The sequence below is a fragment of the Capricornis sumatraensis genome, chromosome 2 (assembly GCF_032405125.1).
Source record: "Capricornis sumatraensis isolate serow.1 chromosome 2, serow.2, whole genome shotgun sequence".
Lineage (NCBI taxonomy): Eukaryota > Metazoa > Chordata > Mammalia > Artiodactyla > Bovidae > Capricornis > Capricornis sumatraensis.
This window is the reverse complement of record NC_091070.1, coordinates 122,243,756-122,266,527: the sequence shown is the minus strand read 5'-3', so window position 1 is coordinate 122,266,527 and position 22,772 is coordinate 122,243,756. Positions and strand designations below refer to the sequence as shown.

Below are 22,772 nucleotides of genomic sequence, written 5' to 3'. Positions count from 1 at the left end.
CAGACAAGACCAGCCAGAATGACTCTGGAGAGCCTCTTGCAGAGCAGCTTATGGATTACAGGAGTTAAAAAAAAACAAAAACAAAAACAAAACGACCCCACTGGTCCCAGACATTTACCCTCTTCCCTTCATGAGTTGTATTTTGGCTTTGATTGGATGCACACAATCTAATGAGGGGTCTCCCTCCGGTATATGGGCGCACTTGCAAGCCTGAGACTCTCTCTGTATGATATCTCAACAGTACGGGGCTACATCTGCAAAAATTGTCTCATTTGAGACAAATTGTTGCAAGCTACAGAAACCTGGATCCTTAGAGTTCTTGGTTCCCCTTCCACTGATTCCTCAGTTGAAGTTGGTGACGAAAGAAGAGCTCTTCAGATTTTCCGTACTCAGTCGAGATGTCTCTACGTTCTAGGACATTTCTCTCTGCCCTTTTCTCTCCCTTTTGGAGTTTGTGCCTTTCTGTCCCTTATACTCTAGACCTCTGTGGATCTTACCCACATTCTATCCTCTTCATCAGTTTTCTGGAACTGTGCCTTAGGAGTCCTTCAGTCAGCAAGCACTTACTAGGTGCTCACCAGGTACCAGGCCCTTCTCCTGGAAAACTGCTGTATCAGGAGTAAAGTCAAGGTCCCACTCCTTGGTCCATTCACACCAGGAGGCATCAAAAATAAGATACACACACACACACACACAAATAAGAATCACAGCAGGAGAACCACCTGCCATGTTCTTCTCAGGTTCATCTGCCTGCCAGCACCTAAGGACCCCAGCAGTGACTAAAAAAAGAATTACATACCACATGGGAAAATGGGTGACTTGAGATTTAGAAGGCAGGTAACTAAGAATCAGGAATTTTTTTTTTTTTAATAAAGGAGTACTTCAGGTAAGCAATGGGTCTTAACTTAGAGAGTCCATGTGTTGTACTCTTCTTCAAGTGATGTATGGCTACATTCAGGAATATCTCCTAAAGGTACCAACACATTCTCTTAAGCTGGTAATCGAGAGCTCTCCTATAAAATCGAGAGCTGCCCTATAAAAATATGGGCATTATTATTTCTACTTAATTAGAAATTCTCCAGACAAAGATTATACATTAATTGAACCAATTTAATATCAAAGAACTTAAAGTTAATGATATATCTTCAAATCACGATTGGAGCTGAGTCCTGTCTGATAAATGCTGCTTAGAATCACACATTAGATAATACCTAAAAACGTTGACCCCAAATTGAAAGGGGAATAACTAAGTCACTATGATTACTTAAATCAAAAGACTTAATCCTGATTTAAAAACATTATATGGTATATTTAATTTACTGGGACACATAATTTTAAATTTTATAAATAATAAATCTGAAAGTAACCATGAGGTAGTTTTTAGACCAAAATTATTAAAGTAGTGTGGTGCATACCAAGAGTCAACTCTGGGAGCATGACAGGACAAACATTTTCTATGTAATTATACATCAACTATTAGAATTCTCTAGCGTGTTAAAAGTATTCGAGAGTCATCCTTATTTTCAACTTGAATTTTATTCTTGTTTGTAGCATGGAGAGCACTAATTTCTCTAAAGCTAAACCTTTTTTATATTCCTGAGTTACATTTCAGCAAAACAAAGTTAAAGGAAAAAAAAAAAAAAAGACCCACGTGGTTGCTATTCACTGAGATAGAAAAGGTGGTTCAGAACTCCGCTTTGGAGAGAGGCTGAATGACATACGTGTGGGAAAGCAGGGTGCCTCTGTGCTTGAATTCAGACTGGACCTGGGACTGGGTCAAGGCCAGAACACAAGACTAAGCATTATTGTCCTAGGGCAGCCACCCAACCGACAGCACCCACACAGCAGTTCTGGGAAGCTTTGGAGAATATTCCCCTCTCTTTGCAGCATTTCCCATCTGGTTCTCCATCCTCCAACCACACGGAAGGATTCTTCCCCTCTGTGTCCTGACAGAACACTTTACGCTCCCTGCAGGGCACGGGGAGCCAGGCAGGAGCCAAGGGGGCAGCTGCACTGCCTCGATGGGTTTCTAGCAAAGGAGCGTGGAAATCCCATGGACAGAGGAGCCTGGTGGGCTAGAGTCCAAGGGGTCGCAAAGAGTTGGACAAGACTGAGCCGGTGAGCACGAGCACCAGGCGGTTCCACCACTTCGACGGATCCAAAGCACACCTGAGTGCCCACCAAAGCAACCCGCAGGAGGCCAGAGGCCAGAGGGCAGCCCGTGCCGCGGAGGGCGGAGGATGAAAGCCTAGACCGTCCTAAAGGACAGGGCCTCACTGGCCTGCACTTGAGAACGACCTGAATAAATTTCCATCTAGGTTGCTATTTCTTCAACGGTATTGGTGGTTCAGTGGTAGAATTCTCGCCTCCGACGCGAGAGACCCGGGTTTGATTCCCAGCCAATGCATTATGGTTGTGTTTCTTTTGGTCCTCGCTGGTTCCATACAGGAGACCTGGGCTGGGAGATTCCCCTGGAGAAGGAAATGGCAACCTACTCCAGTATTATTGCCTGGGGTAATCGGTCCAAGGGATGGCAAAAAGTCCAAAAGGACCGAGCGACTAACACACATATAGCTTCTCTACATCCTACAGAGGGCGGATTCCAGGTGCCTGACGGGCCAAGAGGGCCCTCTTCCGGACGGTAAAGCTGATCGCTGGCCTTGGAAGACAGGTCCCACAGAAGTTAGCTTTGAGAGGGACACCGAAAGAAAGGAACAATCCCGAGATATCCGCACGTTACTATCAAGTGATGTCATAACTCTTATCCAAAGAAAGAATGTGGTGTTAACTGGCCACTTACGTACATAATATAGGATGTTCATATTCTTGCAAACTTTTGGTATCTTACGAAAGATTTTTGGTTTGGGATTTTAATGAATTTTTGGAACGGAAGCCTCACGTTCTCTTTGAATGGAAATTCTGTTAAGTAAGAGTCTGTGTTTACCATGCCAGGAGAAAAGAGTGGAGGCCAGAGCTGGCCAGCCCAGGCTGTTAATAGCATCTCAGCTCCAACAGCCAGCCTGAGGTCCAGAACCCTCAGGCCCGCACTCAGCGGCATTTAGAAACTCTGTGCAGAAATGTTCCGCACTGGATCTTTAAGCAAAATACAGTTCCGATCTGGGCGGGCAGAGAGAGACTCGTGTACGTGCAGACGCTGGAAGAAAGTTTTCCCTGATCGGGAATCGAACCCGGGCCGCGGCGGTGAAAGCGCCGAATCCTAGCCACTAGACCACCAGGGAGCTATAAGCAAGTAGATTTCTTTAGCCTCTGCAGGTGAAAGGTGAGTGGAAGATGACCCTTCGGAAAGTCAGCAAGCTGGAAAGGCAACATCGCAGCGGCCCAGGGCTGTGTGCAGCTGTGCAAGGCTCCCAGCCCTGCCCTCGCGGCTCATCGGCCTTCACCTCTCCTTTCCTGGGCGTCGCTTTTGCTCTGGGGTAAGGGCACAAAGTAGTGGACTGGGTCCCTCCTGGTCTAGCGGTAGCGCTGCGTGCTGCGGAGCCCAGGTCTTGCTCTCTCTGTGAACCTCGGTTTTCTCTGTCGTCAGGCTCGGTGATGAGTGGCGGATGATGAGTGGATCCGTCCACCTCCAGATCTCCTAGCGCTGAATTAAGAGACTTGCAGGTGGTCACCAACTCTTCCTCCAGCTGCGTCCCCTGCCGCACCCCGTGCCTTTCGCGCCTGTTGGTTTTGCCAAGAAGGCACACCTCCGGGGGGGAAAAAGAAAGAGAAAGGCTGTTTCCGCCCGGTTTCGAACCGGGGACCTTTCGCGTGTGAGGCGAACGTGATAACCACTACACTACGGAAACGGGACAACCCCTATTCCTGAACACTGTATCCATGAAATCCCGAGGTCCCGCCACCACGAACCACACCAACTCTTAAGACTCAAAGAGGAACCTTGGAGCTCCAGACTCTCTCAGGCACGGAGACGGCAGCTCCCGAGGGCCCTGCTTTAGGCTTCCCTTTCTCCCCTGAAGTGAGGCCCCTCGGGCCCCCACAGGTGGCCTTCGGGGCCCCGCACCTAACCCAGAATCCTCAGATCCTCAGCTGCGCACCCTGAGTTCAGGGGTCGCCCCCGCCGACTCCCCGGCTCCCGGCAGCCGCAGGAGGCGGGGACGGTGGGTGCGCCCGAGGCCCAGGTGACCCCGAAACCCAGCGGTGTGGAAGCCGCCCCTCCCGGGCTGCGGACCCGCGCCTCGGTGGTCCTCTTCTCGGCGCCCGCGATCAGCGCTCCGGGCTCTCAGGAATGACGGACGCTTCCAATCCACCCGGGACGCGCCCTCGCCGCTGTTCCTTTGCACCTCACTCCTGTGCTTTCTCTGAAAGTCCGTTGGGCGCATCACTTCTCCGGTGTCCTCCTGGCAAAAGGGAGTCTCTTTGGTGTTGCCTAAAATGGCACCCCACACCGTCCCTGGGTGGGCTCGAACCACCAACCTTTCGGTTAACAGCCGAACGCGCTAACCAATTGCGCCACAGAGACAGCATTGCAGGGTTCGTTGGGCCTCTCTTTGGAGTAGACACTCATTCCCTGGGTGAGCGCTCTGTCCGCCAGAAAAACGGTGCCACTTCCCTGCCCCTACCCGCCACAGATGCCAGCGCCCCCAGAGAAACCGCCATCTAGGCCTCGAACCTTCCGGGCTTGAACCAAAATAGATCCAAGGATAGCTGAACACCGGCTTGCTCCCATGATGGCTCTTCCCGTTTCCTCGCCAACACCCAACGAATGAGTTTGCCCACCCTGGCAAAGGCCTCCGGGGCAGAGGTTGGGCTTCGGTTTCCTGCCTCCACCAGGCGGTTTCCACCAGAGTGGGCTTCGCTTGGGGTTCAGATGGTAAGAATCCGTCTACAATGCAGGACACCCTGGTTCAATCCTTGATTTTGGAAGATCCCCTGGAGAAGGGAATAGTCACCCACTGCAGTATTCTTACCTGGAGAATTTGGACAGTGGAGTCTGGCAGCCTACAGTCCCTAGGGACACAATGAGTTGAACACGACTGAGAGACATTGACTTCTCTTTAAGTGAGTATAGCTCGTTTGTCTGAGTGTTTTCTTTAAATGGTTATTTTTACTCACATTGTAAATTTAACAAATATACACTTATTGTGAGAATAACTTCAGTTCAGTTCAGTTCAGTTCAGTCGTTCAGTCGTGTCCAACTCTTTGTGACCCCATGAATCACAGCAGGCCAGGCCTCCCTGTCCATCACCATCTCCGGGAGTTCACTGAGATTCACGTCCATCGAGTCTGGGATGCCATCCAGCCATCTCATCCTCTGTCGTCCCCTTCTCCTCCTGCCCCCAATCCCTCCCAGCATCAGAGTCAACTCTTCACATGAGGTGGCCAAAGTACTGGAGCTTCAGCTTTAGCATCATTCCTTCCAAAGGAATCCCAGGGCTGATCTACTTCAGAATGGACTGGTTGGACCTCCTTGCAGTCCAAGGGACTCTCAAGAGTCTTCTCCAACACCACAGTTCAAAAGCATCAATTCTTCGGTGCTCAGCCTTCTTCACAGTCCAACTCTCACATCCATACATGACCACAGGAGAAACCATAGCCTTGACTAGACGGACCTTAGTTGGCAAAGTAATGTCTCTGCTTTAGAATATACTATCTAGGTTGGTCATAACTTTTCTTCCAAGGAGTAAGCGTCTTTTAACTTCATGGCTGCAGTCTCCATCTGCAGTGATTTTGGAGCCCCCCCCAAAAATATCTCACAGTTTCCACCGTTTCCCCATCTATTTCCGATGAAGTGATGGGACCAGATGCCATGATCTTCATTTTCTGCATGTTGAGCTTTAAGCCTACTTTCTTGCTCTCCTCTTTCACTTTCATCAAGAGGCTTTTTAGCTCCTCTTCACGTTCTGCCATAAGGGTGGTGTCATCTGCATATCTGAAGTGATTGATATTTCTCCCGGCAATCTTGATTCCAGCTTGTGTTTCTTCCAGTCCAGCGTCTTTCATGATGTACTCTGCATCGAAGTTAAATAAGCAGGGTGACAATATACAGCCTTGACGTACTCCTTTTCCTATTTGGAACCAGTCTGTTGTTCCATGTCCAGTTCTAACTGTTGCTTCCTGACCTGCATACAGATTTCTCAAGAGGCAGGTTAGGTGGTCTGGTATTCCCATCTCTTTCAGAATTTTCCACAGTTTATTGTGATCCATACAGTCAAAGGCTTTGGCATAGTCAATAAAGCAGAAATAGATGTTTTCCTGGAACTCTCTTGCTTTTTCCATGGTCCAGCGGATGTTGACAATTTGATCTCTGGTTCCTTACCCCTCTCCAAATCAGAAATATATGAAGAATAAAAGAAGAGTTCTCCTGCCTCCATTCCCACTCCACCACTGACAAACTTTATGTTACAGGTAAGAGCTGGTGGCGGCTTAGGAGTGTGATCAGCGCTGTGAGAAAACTAAGGGACCCAGGAAACCCCGCCTCCTGCCCTGACAACCATCTGCCCCCTCTGGGCTACGGCAAAAGGGTGAAGGCAAAGAAAAAGAAAATAACACTCTTATTTGCAGAAATTTTACCTCCAGATGGGACACTCTGGTTAACCTAAACAGAATGTGCGGTTGGTGGTAGGGACCTAGGGCGTCCTCCCTGGCACCAAACCTAAAGTGGATTTCACTTCATTTTCTGAGGTGAGAGTGAGCTGAGTCGATCAAAGGAGAGGAGCAGAGAGAAAGTGAGAGGGATGAGCACCCACAGGAGTCAACCATATTGGAGTCTCCTCAGGGCCTCAGAAGAACTGTCCTGAGCTTATGGGTGGGACGTATGGAGGTAATGGAGCATATCCCGTTCTCTGACGATGGAGGCCAGGTGGCTCCTGAGGGGTTCCATGGTGTAATGGTGAGTACTCTGGACTCTGAATCCAGCGATCCGAGTTCAAGTCTCGGTGGGACCTTTCTGCCTAGTTAGAAGAAGAACACTTTTTACTCCCCGAATCGGACCCGCCCGAGGTCTCCCGCGACCCACAGCGGCGTGGTTCACATGGACACGGTGGACAGGTGTGGGACCGACCTGGGGCGTCCTCGCTGGACCCGCGCGGCTCTGCCCATCTCTGCCCTCTAAGCCCCGGCCAGGGGTGCAGCGGCCCAGCCAGTGCCACCCCCTTCTTGGGTCCCCTGGGTCTCTGGAGTAAAAGGCAGAGGCTGAGTCCACGGAGTCCTTTCCCACGAGGGGGCTTCCCACTGCCCATCTTGTAACTGGACGGTTGTCCTTGAGAGTAAACGGTTGCGGGGATGAGCTGCCATGTCAGATATTCACATATTAGATGATATCGAAAAACATTTACCCCCATGTTGAAAGGGGAGTATAAGTAACTATGATTTCTATAACTAAAAGACATAATCTTTGTTGGAAAAATATATCATATATTTAAATTTCTGTGGCACATAATTTTGAATTTTATAAGTGGAAATATTTTTTGGATATGAGTTTGCTTATGGGAAACAAAGCAATACAGGACATTTAGGCACTTCTTTCATTAGGATTTTGAATAGAAAATAAATGCAAGACTTCTACAATCTAGAATAGTATGGCACCAATATTTTCCACATTTTTAGAAAATCTGAAAGTCAACATGAAGTAGTTTTTAGACCAAAATTATTAAAGCTGGGTATGGCATACCAGGAGTCATCTCTGAGAATATGACAGGACAAATATTTTCTATACAATTATACATCAATTATTAGAATTATCTAGAGTGTTAAAAGTATTCAAGATTCATCCTTACTATCAATTTGAAATTTTTTCTTGTACGTAGCCTGGAGAGCACTCATTTATCTAAAGCTAAACGTTTTTTATATTCCTGAATTACATTTCAGGAAAACAGAAAGTTCAAGGGAAAAAAAAAAAAACCCACATGGGGTGTATTCACTGAGATAGAAAAGGTGGTTCACTACCGCCCTTTGGAGAGAGGGAGAGTGGAATATGTGTGGTAAAGCTGGATGCCTCTGTGCTTGAATTTGGACTGGACTTGGGACTGGGTCAAGGCCAGAAGAACACAAGACTAAGCATTATTATCTTGGGGCTTAGACCCACCTGACAGTGTTGTAGCCATGCATTCCGGGATACAAACTCACTCAGATGGACAATGCAGATAGTGGAATGCAGTTTATTGCACCGGCGGGCCCAAGGCAGAGTCTCCTCTTAGCCAAGGACCCCGACCAGCATTTGTGAAAATCTTTTATACCCCATGTGTACGTGTCTGAACCCATCACTTCAAATTCCTTGAGACTTACATAACCCAAGGAAAATACAATCCGAATAACCCCATCACTCACGTGCTATGTGCTCATGTGCTCAAACAGTCAAACAATTAGCCAATAATCAATAAACCCGAGGTTACACTCTGATTGATACAGAAAAATTTATGGCCTGTCTGGAGGAAGGGGTGATTAGTGTATGTTTCCTCAAAGGCGGTGAGGAACCTAGATCCGATCTTCAAGATTCCCCTGTCTGGAGGGGGTCTTATCCTTCTGTTGTTGCTTTCATAGGCACTAAACACAGAGTTCAGAGTCCATTGGAAAGGTGGCTGAGCATGATCAGCATGAACAGGCCTAAGAGGTTGTCCAGGCCCTATGGATTCCTTCTTCAAGAGCACCCACACAACAGTCCTAGAAAGCTCTTGAGGATACTCCCTCTCCCTTGGACACGTTCCCATCTGGTTCTCTATTCCACCAGCCACAGGGAAGGACTTTTCACCTCTGTGTCCTTGCAGAACCCTTTATGATCCCTGCAGGACACAGGGAGCCAGGCAAGAGTGGAGGGGGCAGCTGCACTGACCTGATGGGTTTCCAGCAAAGTAGCAGGAAAATCCCATAGAAAGAGGAGCCTGACTGGCTACAGTTCATGGGGTTGAAAAGAGTCAGACATGACTGAGCCAGTGGGGGTGAGGACGAGGTGGTTCCTCCAATCAGATGATCAAAACACCACTGACTGCCCACCAAAGCAACCTGCAAGAGGCCAGAGGGCAGCCAGTGCTGCAGAGGGCAGAGGATGAAAGCCTAGACCATCCTCCAAGCACAGGGCGTGACAGGCCTGCCTGCACTTGGAAATCAGCTGAATAAAACACCATCTAGGATATTCTTTTAAAAAGTCTCTCAGTAGGGGCGTTGGTGGTTCAGTGGTAGAATTCTCGCCTATCACGTGGGAGACCCAGTTTGATTTCTGGTCAATGCATTGTGGTCATGTTTGTTTTGGGCTTCCTTGGTGGCTCAGATGGTAAAGAATCTGCCTGCAATACAGGAGACCTGGGTTGGGAAGATCCCCTGGAGAAGGAAATGACAACCCACTCCAGTAGTCTTGCCTGGAGAATCCTATGGACAGAGGAGCATGGTGAGCTACAGTCCAAAGGGATCTCAAAAAGTCTGACATGACTGAGCAACTAACACACATACCCTCTCTACATCCAAAAGAGACCAAATTCCAGGTTCCTGAAGGGCCAAGAGGGCCCTCTTCTGGACGGCCAAGCTGTTCCTGTCCTTGGAAGACAGGTCCCACAGAAGATAGCTTTGAGAGGGACACCAAAGTAAAGGAACGATCCTGAGATGTTGGCATGTTATTATCAAGTGATGTCATAACTCTTACATAAGGAAAGAATATGATGTTAACTGGTTTGGTCCCTTCTCTTTGAATGGAAACTCTGCTAAGTAAAACTGGGTTTACCATGCCAGGAGGAAAAAGTGGAGGCCAGAGCTGGCCAGCCCAGGCTGTTCACGGCATCTCAGATCCAACAGCCAGCCTGAGGTCAAGGAACCTGAGGCCTGGACTCAGCGGCATTTACAAACTCTGTGCAGAAATGTTCTGCACTGGACCTTTAAGCAAAATACAGTTCCGATCTGGGCGGGAAGAGAGTGACTCGTGTGCGTGCAGACGCTGGAAGAAAGAAAGTTTTCCCTGACCGGGAATCGAACTCTGGCCGCGGCGGTGAGAGCGCCGAATCCTTGCCACTCACTAGACCACCAAGGAACTGTAGAGAAGAGGCTATTTCGCTTCTTCAGGAGAAAGATGAGTGTAAGAATCGTCAGAAAGCAGTGTAATCGTCAGAATACCTCAGCAGCCTACTGCTGAGCCTGCTGCCTAACCCGTGCCTTTCGCCTTTGCCGATGCAAACGCAAATCTCCGCGGTTGGGTGGTGGGGGTGGGGGAGAGCAAGCTGTTTCCGCCCGGTTTCGGAGCAGGGACCTTTCGCGTGTGAGGCGAACGTGATAACCACTCAGGAACGCGTCAACCTCCGTTACTTAACACTGTATCCATGAAATCCCGGATGCTGCCACCAGCATCCAGACCACCAAATTGTAACACTCAAACAGGAACCTTGAAGCCCTGCTTTAGGGTTCCTCATCTCCCCTCAAGAGAGGACCCTCGGGCCCCCATAGGCTGCATTCGGGGTCCCGCACCCAACGTAGAGGCCTCAAACCCTTAACTCCGCACCCGAGCTCAGGGGTCGCCCCAGCCGATTGCCGAGCTCCCGGAAGCCGCAGGAGGCGGGGACGGTGGGTGCGTCCTAGGCCAGGAGACTCCGCTGCCCAGCGGTGTGGAGGCCGCCCCTCCCGCGCCGCGGGCCCGCGCCTCGGTGGCCCTCGTCGTGGCGCAGGCGGTCAGCATTCTGGGGTCTCAGGAACGGTCGACGCTTCCAATCCCCCGGGACCCGCCCTCTCCGCTGCCCCTTTGTCCCTGACTCCTGTGCTCTTTCTCTGCATGCCGGCTCGCCGCTGCACTTTCTGGTGTTCTCCTGGCGAAAAGGAGTCTCTTTGGTGGTCTCTAAAATGTCACCCCACTGTCCCTGGGTGGTCTCAAGCCACCAACCTTTACGGTTAACAGCCGAACGCGCTAACCGATTGCGCTACGGAGACAGCAGTACCGGCCATTCCTGGAGTCTTTGGAGTGGACACTTCTTCCTAGGATAAGACCCCTGCCCCTACGGAAACGGTGCCATTTCCGTGCCTTCTACCGACCACAGATGCCAGAGCCCCCAGAGATACCAGGGGCCAGGGCTCCAATCCTGCGGGCTTGAACCGAAATAGATCCACGGACAGCTGAACACAGGTGGGCTCCCGTGATGGCTCTTCCCACTTCCTCCCCTACACCCAACGAGTGAGAGTTTGCCCACGCTGGCATAGGCCTCCGGGGCTGTGCTTAGGTCTGTGTCCACCAGGGGATTTCCACCAGAGTGGGCTTCCCTGGGGCTCAGACGGTAAGAATTCGCCTGCAGTGCAGCACACCCGCGTTCAATCCTTGGTTTGGGACTATCCCCTGGAGGACGGCGTGCAACCCACTCCAGGTTTTTGCCTGAAGAATCCTCATGGACGAGGAGCCTGGCGGGCTAAGTCCATGGCGTGGCAAAGAGTCGGACAGGACTTAGAGATTAAGCACTGAGGTCGTTCTGTGTCGCATGCCGGTGACAGAGTCGGGCACTCACTTGGGATGCTCTAGGACTTGGATGAATACATTGTGGTCTTTAGCCCTCGTCCCATGAAGAACGTTTAGAATGGAAATACAGAAAAGTTTTCGAAGTGAACGGTTCTTTTTTAAAAGCCTTCATCCCAGTTTTTGGAATCTGCAGCATCCAGTGGGGTGAGCAATGGAAAGGCCCCCGGAGCAGCCCCAGCTGAGTGGAGCTCCCGCATTCCAGCCTGGGTAGCCTGCGTTCTGTGAGGTCCACCTGGGAGCGGGAAAGGGTGAAAACCAAGCTGGGAAGGCTGGTTTGGGAGGAAGGCATTGAGACCTCCCAGGAGGCTTGGGCAGGAATCCTTAGAGCTGAACATTGCTTCAGTCTGGTAGCAGAGTGGGAAAGGAGGGAAAGGGCTGGTGCAGGCAAGAATCAAGGAGGCCTAAGGAGAGGGGAGGAAGGAGAGAATAAAAGAATTTGTGCTTCTACCCTTCCCCCCTCCCTCTCTTGCCTTCTCTCTTCTTGGTCTTCTTCCCATCCCTACAACTGAGAAATCTTGATACACCCACTTCTGAGAAGAGAGACCCAACTATCTGTGCTCGGGTGCACAAATTCTGGGTTGTAAAAATAGTTCTGTCCTTACGTGGCCTTAGACAAATAAAGAAAATTTCTTGTGCCTCCCTTCTTTCTGTTTTAAAATGAGAGGAATGAAAGCATTTGTTGTCAGATGTGCCTGGGTTTAGAAACTACTGGATGAATCATGTTATCAGCTGTGAAATCATTTTGTGTCACTATTCTCAGAATCTTTTGACAAACTCTACCCTTATATATTTTACCTTAAATTAACTTGATACTTCTAGAAATTTCTGTAAACGGAATCAAGACAAAGGCTCCCGTGATTGCTCTTGCAGTTTGCTCTGTGAGTGTTCTTGAAGTTTGCTCAGATGTAGCTGGACCACCCTTCATTGCCAGTTCTCTGCTTGCAGATCAGGACTTATGTGCAGGCTGGAGGAAATGGGAAGAACAAACATCTTTACCCATCCCAGTTCTAACCTCACCTGATTCTGTCCTTGGTCCTTGTGAGAGCCTGGTTCTCCAGGTTTCCTGGCCATTCTGTGATCTTTCAACATCCTTTCTATGGATTTATTTTCTTCCTATATGAGTCAGAGTCCATTTCAGGTACTTGTGCCCATAAACCTTGAGCTTTCTTCAATTTTCCTGGAGGAGTACTTTGTCTTATTACCACTCAACATCTTGATTTTCAAAAAGAAGTTTCATCTTTTCACTCTGGAGCTATGAACTTCCTCCTCATAATAAGAGCTTCCCCTTTGCCTCCTTCCTCCTTGAGTCAATCTCTCTGTCCAGTCTTGGAACAAAATACATCTCCAGGCAATACTAGCCATCTTTCTGTTTTTTGGCCCTCCAAAAACTAGTGCTACTTTTTCCTGTTCTGCGTATTGGACTAGGGAGGAAACAGTTTTAGGATACAATGAAGAACTAAAGATTATTCTGAGCCCTGATAGGATTTATACCTATTATACATGCAAATACTTCATGTGGTGGTATTTTGGGTACATAAATACTGTCTATACTGTAAGACAACTTGGATGTGCATCCTCTATGATTCAGCAATCAGTGCTCTTGAGTACCTTGATATTTGTATGCCTTTTTTTAAACTGAAATTTCTGGGTTTGATATGTTAAGAAATGGGAGAGAAACTGACTTCACTAACCTGACCAAAGTGTCTCTGAGTGCCTAAGTGTTTGTTAGAGCCCTGTCTCATGTCCTCCATGACATGCGGTTGATCTTCAGTCACCCCAGGTGAATTTGGGTCTTCCCTAGTGGCTCAGCAGGTAAAGAATCTGCCTGCAATGCAAGAGACCCAGGTTAAATCCCTGGGTTGGGAAGATCCCTTGGAGAAGGGAATGGCCACCCACTCCAGTATTCTTGCCTGAAGAATCTCTTGGACAGAGGAAGCTGGCATGCTCCAGTCCATGGGGTCACAAAGTAAGACAAGACTGAGCGAGGTTCATTTCACTTCTAGGTGAGTATAGCTGGTTTCTCTGAGTGTTTGATATAAATGGTTATTTTTACTTATATTGCAAATCTAACAAATATACACTTGATATGAGAAAAACTTACCCCTCCCAAATCAGAAATGTATGAAGAAAAGGAGAGTTCTCTTGCCTCCATTCCCACTTCACTGCTGACACACTTTGCATGTTACAGATAAGAGGTGATGGCGGCGGCTTTGGAGTGTAATCTGTACTATGGGAAAACTAAGGGACCCAGGAAATCCCACCTCCTGCCCTGACAACCATCTGCCCTCTTGGAGCAAGGAGAAAAGGGTGAAGGCAAGGAAAAGGCGAGTAACACTCTTATTTGCAGAAATTTTACCTCGAGATGGGACACTCTGCTTAACCAAGGCAGAATATGTGGTTCATGATGGAGAGCTAGGGGGCTCTTCCCTGGCACAAAACCGGAAGTGGATTTTACCTCATTTTCTGAGGTGAGAGTGAACTGAGCCTATCAAAGGAGAGGAGCAGAAAGAAAGCAAAAGGGATGTGCACCTAGGCAGGTCAACTGTGTTCAAGTCTTGGGAGTAGGAAGGGGACATACAGAGGCTGAAGAAGCAGATACCCTTTCCCTGGCAGTGGAGAGAAGGTAGCTGCCAAAGAGGTTCCATGGTGTAATGGAACCTCTGGATCCTACGATCCGAGTTCAGGTCTCGTGGGACTTTTCTGTTTAATTAGAAAGGTTGTCCCTGTGAGTAAATGTTGACATGGAGGGGCTGCGATGTTGCTAACCAGCCGGGAATCCCGACAGCTTTCGGGTCGAGGGTTCCAGACCTGAATGGGAAGAACTGTGTCTTATTCAAGTTCTCTTTTCTTTCGAATTTTTATCGGCCCTGTCCCAGTTTGTTATGATTTTATTCAGAGTTTCTCACCCTTAAGTCTCTGTTGGACAGGCAAAGCCACTGTTCAGTCAAGATTCGAACCTTCACTCATTGAAATCCCGTCCTTTGGTCCCAAGCTCAGCCCGAAAGAGGAGCGCGGGTCACGGATTCCCGCGTCTGAGGAGACCCCAGGTCCCTGACCCACGGCCGCCCGGCCAGGCTGCTCCGGGCCGAAGGGGAGACGAGCCGCTGGGACTCCGGAGCCGGGGGCTGGGTTCCTTTCGTCCTGCCGCGACTCTGCTCCACGTAGAAGATGTCTCGACATGAGCGGATGGAAACACTTGTGTCCTCTACTGCTCAGGAGAAAAACACGGATGAGGCCCGTGATGGGCTGGACTAACTAGTTAAAATTTTCCCTTCGCGGTGCTAAGAAGCATCACTCTCATAATTTGGAACTTTCAGCGGTTACAAAGGACTCAATGACTCAGCTGTCTTTGTAGGACAGGAAAAGAAAGGTGTGAGCTGGTGAAAAGATCCGAGGAAAGGCAGAGATCAGGAGGGAACACAGGATGAGCCAGAAGGGAGAAAGGGATTGGAAGGGAGAGGAGTGGGCGGTCACTGGGCTGGGGCGACCACAGCGCCTCACTCTGGAGTAGCTCCCACCCTTTACTGAAGTGTGCCAGGACCCGATTCAGCCGAAATCGCAAAGCTGCTGGCATGGCACTTGTTCTGGCAAAGTTCCCTTTGCGGTACCGTGTGGAGCGGTGAGGTGGGCTGTGTGGGTCTGCAGGCGAGTGGAAGTCCTGGCTGTTGCCTTGGAGATGACTGGCTGGCAGGGCAACACACACATTCCACTTTCCCCTTTGCAGGCCGGTCTGCAGCGTCTGGGGTGGGAAACTGGAAAATCGGAAGGTCAATATTTATTTAGAGATAAGGAGATATATAGCCAAACAGTCAGTGAAAGGGGTTATCCCTGGATAAAAGGAACATGAGAAGGGATCAGGAGACTACTGTTTTGGGGCATGTGTAACTTTGTATTCAGTTCAGTTCAGTTGCTCAGTCGTGTTCAGTTCAGTCCCTCAGTCGTGTACAACTACTTGCAACCCCATGAATCGCAGCAAGCCAGGCCTCCCTGTCCATCACCATCTCCTGCAGTTCACTCAGACTCACGTCCATCGAGTCTGAGTCCGGGATGCCATCCAGCCATCTCATCCTCGGTCATCCCCTTCTCCTCCTGCCCCCAATCCCTCCCGGGATCAGTCTTTTCCAATGAGTCAACTCTTCGCATGAGGTGGCCAAAGTACTGGAGCTTCAGCTTTAGCATCATTCCTTCCAAAAAAATCCCAGGGCTGATCTCCTTCAGAATGGACTGGTTGGATCTCCTTGCAGTCCAAGGGACTCTCAAGAGTCTTCTCCAACACCACAGTTCAAAAGCATTAATTCTTTGGCGCTAAGCCTTCTTCACAGTCCAATTCTCACATCCATACATGACCACAGAAAAACCATAGCCTTGACTAGATGGACCTTAGTCGGCAAAGTAATGTCTCTGCTTTTGAATATACTATCTAAGCTGGTCATAGCTTTTCTTCCAAGGAGTAAGCGTCTTTCAATTTCATGGCTACAGTCACCATCTGCAGTGATTCTGGAGCCCCCAAAAATAAAGTCTGACACTGTTTCCACTGTTTCCCCATCATTTCTGATTAAGTGATGGGACCAGAGGCCATGATCTTCGTTTTCTGAATGTTGAGCCTTAAGCCAACTGTTTCACTCTCCTCTTTCACTTTCATCAAGAGGCTTTTTAGCTCCTCTTCACATTCTGTCAAATGAAAAATTGACCCGAAATCCTTCTCTTGGTGCCTAGAGTGGGAACTCACTGAAAGCAGGAAGGTGGGCCCATGACAAGACTCATCTTGTTTGTTTGTCACCTCTCAAGGCTTGCTATCTTTTGCTGCCTGATTTCCAGTGTCTTAGAAATCAGTATTTCATGTATTTTTGTCTTTTTATTCCTTTGGGAGTGGGACAAAGGTGGAGAGTGAGATTTGGAAGGAGGGTTAATCTGATTTCTGTCACTGCACCTTTGCTAGAAACTGAAGGCATCTCTTTATGTTCTTAGTTTTCCCTAAAGAGATGTGCTAATTTATATTCCAATGTATTTTGCCGACTCAAGGAAAGAGTCTTTTTCTTCACGGTCTTGCCATCACAAGAAATTGTCAATACACCTGTCTGTTACTCTAACAAAGGGATTTGTGCCCTCCTGACTCAACGTAGCGGCAGGTACAACGAAAAGACAATGTGTACATTTCCCAGAGATTGCACATATTCAGCAGCTAAGCTTCCAAGCTGATTGGAAAGTATTCTAATAATTGTAACTGTTTTCAGTGGTGACCAAGTCATTGAGTCCAGACAAGACCAGCCAGAATGACTCTGGAGAGCCTCTCGCAGAGCAGCTTATGGATTACAGGAGTTAAAAAAAACAAAAACAAAAACAAAACAACCCCACTGGTCCCAGACATTTACCCTCTTCCCTTCATGAGTTGTATTTTGGCTTTGGTTGGATGCTCACAATCTAATGAGGGGTCTCCCTCCGGTATATGGGCGCACTTGCAAGCCCGAGACTCTCTCTGTATGATATCTCAACAGTACGGGGCTACATCTGCAAAAATTGTCTCATTTGAGACAAATTGTTGCAAGCTACAGAAACCTGGATCCTTAGAGTTCTTGGTTCCCCTTCCACTGATTCCTCAGTTGAAGTTCATGACAAAAGAAGAGCTCTTCAGATTTTCCGTACTCAGTCGAGATGTCTCTACGTTCTAGGACATTTCTCTCTGCCCTTTTCTCTCCCTTTTGGAGTTTGTGCCTTTCTGTCCCTTATACTCTAGACCTCTGTGGATCTTACCCACATTCTGTCCTCTTCATCAGTTTTCTGGAACTGTGCCTTAGGAGTCCTTCAGTCAGCAAGCACTTACTAGGTGCTCACCAGGTACCAGGCCCTTCTCCTGGAAAACTGCTGTATCAGGAGTAAAGTCAAGGTCCCACTCCTTGGTCCATTCACACCAGGAGGCATCAAAAATAAGATACACACACACACACACACAAATAAGAATCACAGCAGGAGAACCACCTGCCATGTTCTTCTCAGGTTCATCTGCCTGCCAGCACCTAAGGACCCCAGCAGTGACTAAAAAAAGAATTACATACCACATGGGAAAATTGGTGACTTGAGATCTAGAAGGCAGGTAACTAAGAATGAGGAATTTTTTTTTTTTTTAATAAAGGAGTACTTCAGGTAAGCAATAGGCCTTAACTTAGAGAGTCCATGTGTTGTACTCTTCTTGAAGTGATGTATGGCTACATTCAGGAATATCTCCTAAAGGTACCAACACATTCTCTTAAGCTGGTAATCTAGAGCTCTCCTATTATAACCTATAAAAATATGGGCATTATTATTTCTACTTAATTAGAAATTCTCCAGGCAAAGATAATACGTTAATTGAACCAATTTAATATAAAAGAACTTAAAGTTAATGATATATCTTCAAATCGCGATTGGAGCTGAGTCGTGTCTGATAAATGCTGCTTAGAATCACACATTAGATGATACCAAAAACGTTGACCCCAAATTGAAAGTGGAATAATTAAGTCACTATGATTTCTTAACTCAAAAGACTTAATCCTGATTTAAAAGATATTATATGGTATATTTAATTTACTGGGACACATAATTTTAAATTTTATAAATAATAAATCTGAAAGTAACCATGCAGTAGTTTTTAGACCAAAATTATTAAAGTAGTGTGGTGCATACCAAGAGTCATCTCTGGGAGCATGAGAGGACAAACATTTTCTATGTAATTATACATCAACTATTAGAATTCTCTAGCGTGCTAAAAGTATTCGAGAGTCATCCTTATTATCAACTTGAATTTTATTCTTGTTTGTAGCATGGAGAGCACTAATTTCTCTAAAGCTAAACCTTTTTTATATTCCTGAGTTACATTTCAGCAAAACAAAGTTAAAGGAAAAAAAAAAAAAAAGACCCACGTGGTTGCTATTCACTGAGATAGAAAAGGTGGTTCAGAACTCCGCTTTGGAGAGAGGCTGAATGACATACGTGTGGGAAAGCAGGGTGCCTCTGTGCTTGAATTCAGACTGGACCTGGGACTGGGTCAAGGCCAGAACACAAGACTAAGCATTATTGTCCTCGGGCAGCCACCCAATCGACAGCACCCACACAGCAGTTCTGGGAAGCTTTGGAGAATATTCCCCTCTCTTTGCAGCATTTCCCATCTGGTTCTCCATCCTCCAACCACACGGAAGGATTCTTCCCCTCTGTGTCCTGACAGAACACTTTATGCTCCCTGCAGAGCACGGGGAGCCAGGCAGGAGCCAAGGGGGCAGCTGCACTGCCTCGATGGGTTTCTAGCAAAGGAGCGTGGAAATCCCATGGACAGAGGAGCCTGGTGGGCTAGAGTCCGAGGGGTCGCAAAGAGTTGGACAAGACTCAGCCGGTGAGCACGAGCACCAGGCGGTTCCACCACTCCGACGGATCCAAAGCACACCTGAGTGCCCGCCAAAGCAACCCGCAGGAGGCCAGAGGCCAGAAGGCAGCCCGTGCCGCGGAGGGCGGAGGATGAAAGCCTAGACCGTCCTACAAGCACAGGGCCTGAGTGGCCTGCACTTGAGAAAGACCTGAATAAACCTCCATCTAGGTTACCCTTGCCAACATCCTCTCTGCAGTGGCATTGGTGGTTCAGTGGTAGAATTCTCGCCTCCCACGCGGGAGACCCGGGTTCGATTCCCGGCCAATGCATTGTGGTTGTGCTTCTTTTGGTGCTCGCTGGTTCCATACAGGAGACCTGGGCTGGGAGAGTCCCCTGGAGAAGGAAATGGCAACCTACTCCAGTATTCTTGCCTGGAGTAATCGGCCCAAGGGATGGCAAAAAGTCCAAAAGGACTGAGCGACTAACACACATATAGCTTCTCTACATCTTACAGAGGGCGGATTCCAGGTGCCTGACGGGCCAAGGGGGCCCTCTTCCGGACGGTAAAACTGTTTGCTGGCCTTCGAAGACAGGTCCCACAGAAGTCAGCTTTGAGAGGGACACCAAAAGAAAGGAACAATCCCGAGATATCCGCACGTTACTATCAAGTGATGTCATAACTCTTATCCAAAGAATGTGATGTTAACTGGCCACTTAGGTACAGAATATAGGATGTTCGTATTCTTGCAAACTTTTGGTATCTTAAAAAGCCTTTTGATTTGGGATTTTAATGAATTTTTGGAACGGAAGCCTCACATTCTCTTTGAATGGAAATTCTGTTAAGTAAGAGTCTGTGTTTACCATGCCAGGAGAAAAGAGTGGAGGCCAGAGCTGGCCAGCCCAGGCTGTTCATGGCATCTCAGCTCCAACAGCCAGCCTGAGGTCCAGGACCCTGAGGCCCGCACTCAGCGGCATTTAGAAACTCTGTGCAGAAATGTTCTGCACTGGACCTTTAAGCAAAATACAGTTCCGATCTGGGCGGGCAGAGAGAGACTCGTGTACGTTCAGACGCTGGAAGAAAGAAAGTTTTCCCTGACCGGGAATCGAACCCGGGCCGCGGCGGTGAAAGCGCCGAATCCTAGCCACTAGACCACCAGGGAGCTATAGGCAAGTAGATAGATTTCTTTAGCCTCTGCAGGTGAAAGGCGAGTGGAAGATGACCCTTCGGAAAGTCAGCAAGCTGGAAAGGCAACATCGCAGCGGCCCAGGGCTGTGTGCAGCTGTGCAAGGCTCCCAGCCCTGCCCTCGCGGCTCATCGGCCTTCACCTCTCCTTTCCTGGGCGTCGCTTTTGCTCTGGGACAAGGACACAAGGTAGCGGACTGGGTCCCTCCTGGTCTAGCGGTAGCGCTGCGTGCTGCCGAGCCCAGGTCTTGCTCTCTTTGTGAACCTCGGTTTTCTCTGTCGTCAGGCTCGGTGATGAGTGGCGGATGATGAGTGGATCCGTCCACCTCCAGATCTCCTAGCGCTGAAATAAGAGACTTGCAGGTGGTCACCAACTCTTCCTCCAGCTGCGTCCCCTGCCGCACCCCGTGCCTTTCGCGCCTGTTGGTTTTGCAAATGAGAAGGCACATCTCCGGGGGGAAAAAAGAGGAAGCCTGTTTCCGCCCGGTTTCGAACCGGGGACCTTTCGCGTGTGAGGCGAACGTGATAACCACTACACTACGGAAACGGGACAACCTCTATCTCTGAACACTGTATCCATGAAATCCCGAGGTCCCGCCACCACGAACCACACCACCAACTCTTAAGACTCAAAGAGGAACCTTGGAGCCCCAGGCTCTCTCAGGCACGGAGACGGCGGCTCCCGAGGGCCCTGCTTTAGGGTTCCCCCTCTGCCCTGAAGTGAGGCCCCTCGGGCCCCCACAGGTTGCCTTCGGGGCCCCGCACCCAACGCAGAATCCTCAGATCCTCAGCTGCGCACCCTGAGTTCAGGGGTCGCCCCCGCCGACTCCCCGGCTCCCGGCAGCCGCAGGAGGCGGGGACGGTGGGTGCGCCCGAGGCCCAGGTGACCCCGAAACCCAGCGGTGTGGAAGCCGCCCCTCCCGGGCTGCGGACCCGCGCCTCGGTGGTCCTCTTCTCGGCGCCCGCGATCAGCGCTCCGGGCTCTCAGGAATGACGGACGCTTCCAATCCACCCGGGACGCGCCCTCGCCGCTGTTCCTTTGCACCTCACTCCTGTGCTCTTTCTCTGAAAGTCCGTTGGGCGCATCACTTCTCCGGTGTCCTCCTGGCAAAAGGGAGTCTCTTTGGTGTTGCCTAAAATGGCACCCCCACCGTCCCTGGGTGGGCTCGAACCACCAACCTTTCGGTTAACAGCCGAACGCGCTAACCGATTGCGCCACAGAGACAGCATTACAGGATTCATTGGGACTCTCTGTGGAGTAGACACTCATTCCCTGGGTGAGCGCTCTGTCCGCCAGAAAAACGATGCCACTTCCCTGCCCCTACCCGCCACAGATGCCAGCGCCCCCAGAGAAACCGCCATCTAGGCCTCGAACCTTCCAGGTCTGAACCAAAATAGATCCAAGAACAGCTGAACACCGGCTTGCTCCCATGATGGCTCTTCCCGTTTCCTCGCCTATACCCAACGAATGAGTTTGCCCACCCTGGCAAAGGCCTCCGGGGCAGAGGTTGGGCTTCAGTTTCCTGCGTCCACCAGGCGGTTTCCACCAGAGTGGGCTTCCCTTGGGGTTCAGATGGTAAGAATCCGTCTACAATGCAGGACACCCTGGTTCAATCCTTGATTTTGGAAGATCCCCTGGAGAAGGGAATAGTCACCCACTCCAGTATTCTTACCTGGAGAATTTGGACAGTGGAGTCTGGCAGCCCACAGTCCCTAGGGACACAATGAGTTGAACACGACTGAGAGACATTGACTTCTCTTAAAGTGAGTATAGCTCGTTTGTCTGAGTGTTTTCTTTAAATGGTTATTTTTACTGACATTGTAAATTTAACAAATATACACTTATTGTGAGAATAACTTCAGTTCAGTTCAGTTCAATTCAGTCGTTCAGTCGTGTCCAACTCTTTGTGACCCCATGAATCACAGCACGCCAGGCCTCCCTGTCCATCACCATCTCCCAGAGTTCACTGAGACTCACGTCCATCGAGTCCGTGATGCCATCCAGCCATCTCATCCTCTGTCGTACCCTTCTCCTCCTGCTCCCAATCCCTCCCAGTATCAGAGTCAACTCTTCACATGAGGTGGCCAAAGTACTGGAGCTTCAGCTTTAGCATCATTGCTTCCAAAGAAATCCCAGGGCTGATCTACTTCAGAATGGACTGCTTGGATCTCCTTGCAGTCCAAGGGACTCTCAAGAGTCTTCTCCAACACCACAGTTCAAAAGCATCAATTCTTCGGTGCTCAGCCTTCTTCACAGTCCAACTCTCACATCCATACATGACCACAGGAGAAACCATAGCCTTGACTAGATGGACCTTAGTTGGCAAAGTAATGTCTCTGCTTTAGAATATACTATCTAGGTTGGTCATAACTTTTCTTCCAAGGAGTAAGCTTCTTGTAACTTCCTGGCTGCAGTCTCCATCTGCAGTGATTTTGGAGCCCCCCCCCCCCAAAATATCTCACAGTTTCCACCGTTTCCCCATCTATTTCCGATGAAGTGATGGGACAAGAATCCATGATCTTCATTTTCTGAATGTTGAGCTTTAAGCCAACTTTTTTTCTCCTCTTTCACTTTCATCAAGAGGCTTTTTAGCTCCTCTTCATGTTCTGCCATAAGGGTGGTGTCATCTGCATATCTGAAGTGATTGATATTTCTCCCGGCAATCTTGATTCCAGCTTGTGTTTCTTCCAGTCCAGCATTTTTCATGATGTACTCCGCATAGAAGTTAAATAAGCAGGGTGACAATATACAGCCTTGACGTACTCCTTTTCCTATTTGGAACCAGTCTGTTGTTCCATGTCCAGTTCTAACTGTT

General features: G+C 49.0%; 9 non-coding genes across 9 annotated transcripts; 3 read left to right on the top strand and 6 right to left on the bottom strand.

The window, feature by feature from the left end:
• Positions 1-2,336: 2,336 nt before the first annotated feature.
• TRNAR-CCG (transfer RNA arginine (anticodon CCG)) lies at positions 2,337-2,407 on the top strand. The gene has a single exon. It is a non-coding gene; the product is annotated as a tRNA-Arg (tRNA).
• Positions 2,408-3,167: 760 nt separating this feature from the next.
• TRNAE-UUC (transfer RNA glutamic acid (anticodon UUC)) lies at positions 3,168-3,239 on the bottom strand. Its single transcript has one exon. It is a non-coding gene; the product is annotated as a tRNA-Glu (tRNA).
• A 494-nt stretch (positions 3,240-3,733) lies between these two features.
• On the bottom strand, positions 3,734-3,806 carry TRNAV-CAC (transfer RNA valine (anticodon CAC)). Its single transcript has one exon. It is a non-coding gene; the product is annotated as a tRNA-Val (tRNA).
• A 600-nt stretch (positions 3,807-4,406) lies between these two features.
• Positions 4,407-4,480, bottom strand: TRNAN-GUU (transfer RNA asparagine (anticodon GUU)). The gene has a single exon. It is a non-coding gene; the product is annotated as a tRNA-Asn (tRNA).
• Positions 4,481-6,833: 2,353 nt separating this feature from the next.
• On the top strand, positions 6,834-6,905 carry TRNAQ-CUG (transfer RNA glutamine (anticodon CUG)). Its single transcript has one exon. It is a non-coding gene; the product is annotated as a tRNA-Gln (tRNA).
• Positions 6,906-19,031: 12,126 nt separating this feature from the next.
• Positions 19,032-19,102, top strand: TRNAG-CCC (transfer RNA glycine (anticodon CCC)). Its single transcript has one exon. It is a non-coding gene; the product is annotated as a tRNA-Gly (tRNA).
• Positions 19,103-19,861: 759 nt separating this feature from the next.
• On the bottom strand, positions 19,862-19,933 carry TRNAE-UUC (transfer RNA glutamic acid (anticodon UUC)). The gene has a single exon. It is a non-coding gene; the product is annotated as a tRNA-Glu (tRNA).
• Positions 19,934-20,430: 497 nt separating this feature from the next.
• Positions 20,431-20,503, bottom strand: TRNAV-CAC (transfer RNA valine (anticodon CAC)). Its single transcript has one exon. It is a non-coding gene; the product is annotated as a tRNA-Val (tRNA).
• Positions 20,504-21,107: 604 nt separating this feature from the next.
• On the bottom strand, positions 21,108-21,181 carry TRNAN-GUU (transfer RNA asparagine (anticodon GUU)). Its single transcript has one exon. It is a non-coding gene; the product is annotated as a tRNA-Asn (tRNA).
• Positions 21,182-22,772: the final 1,591 nt, after the last annotated feature.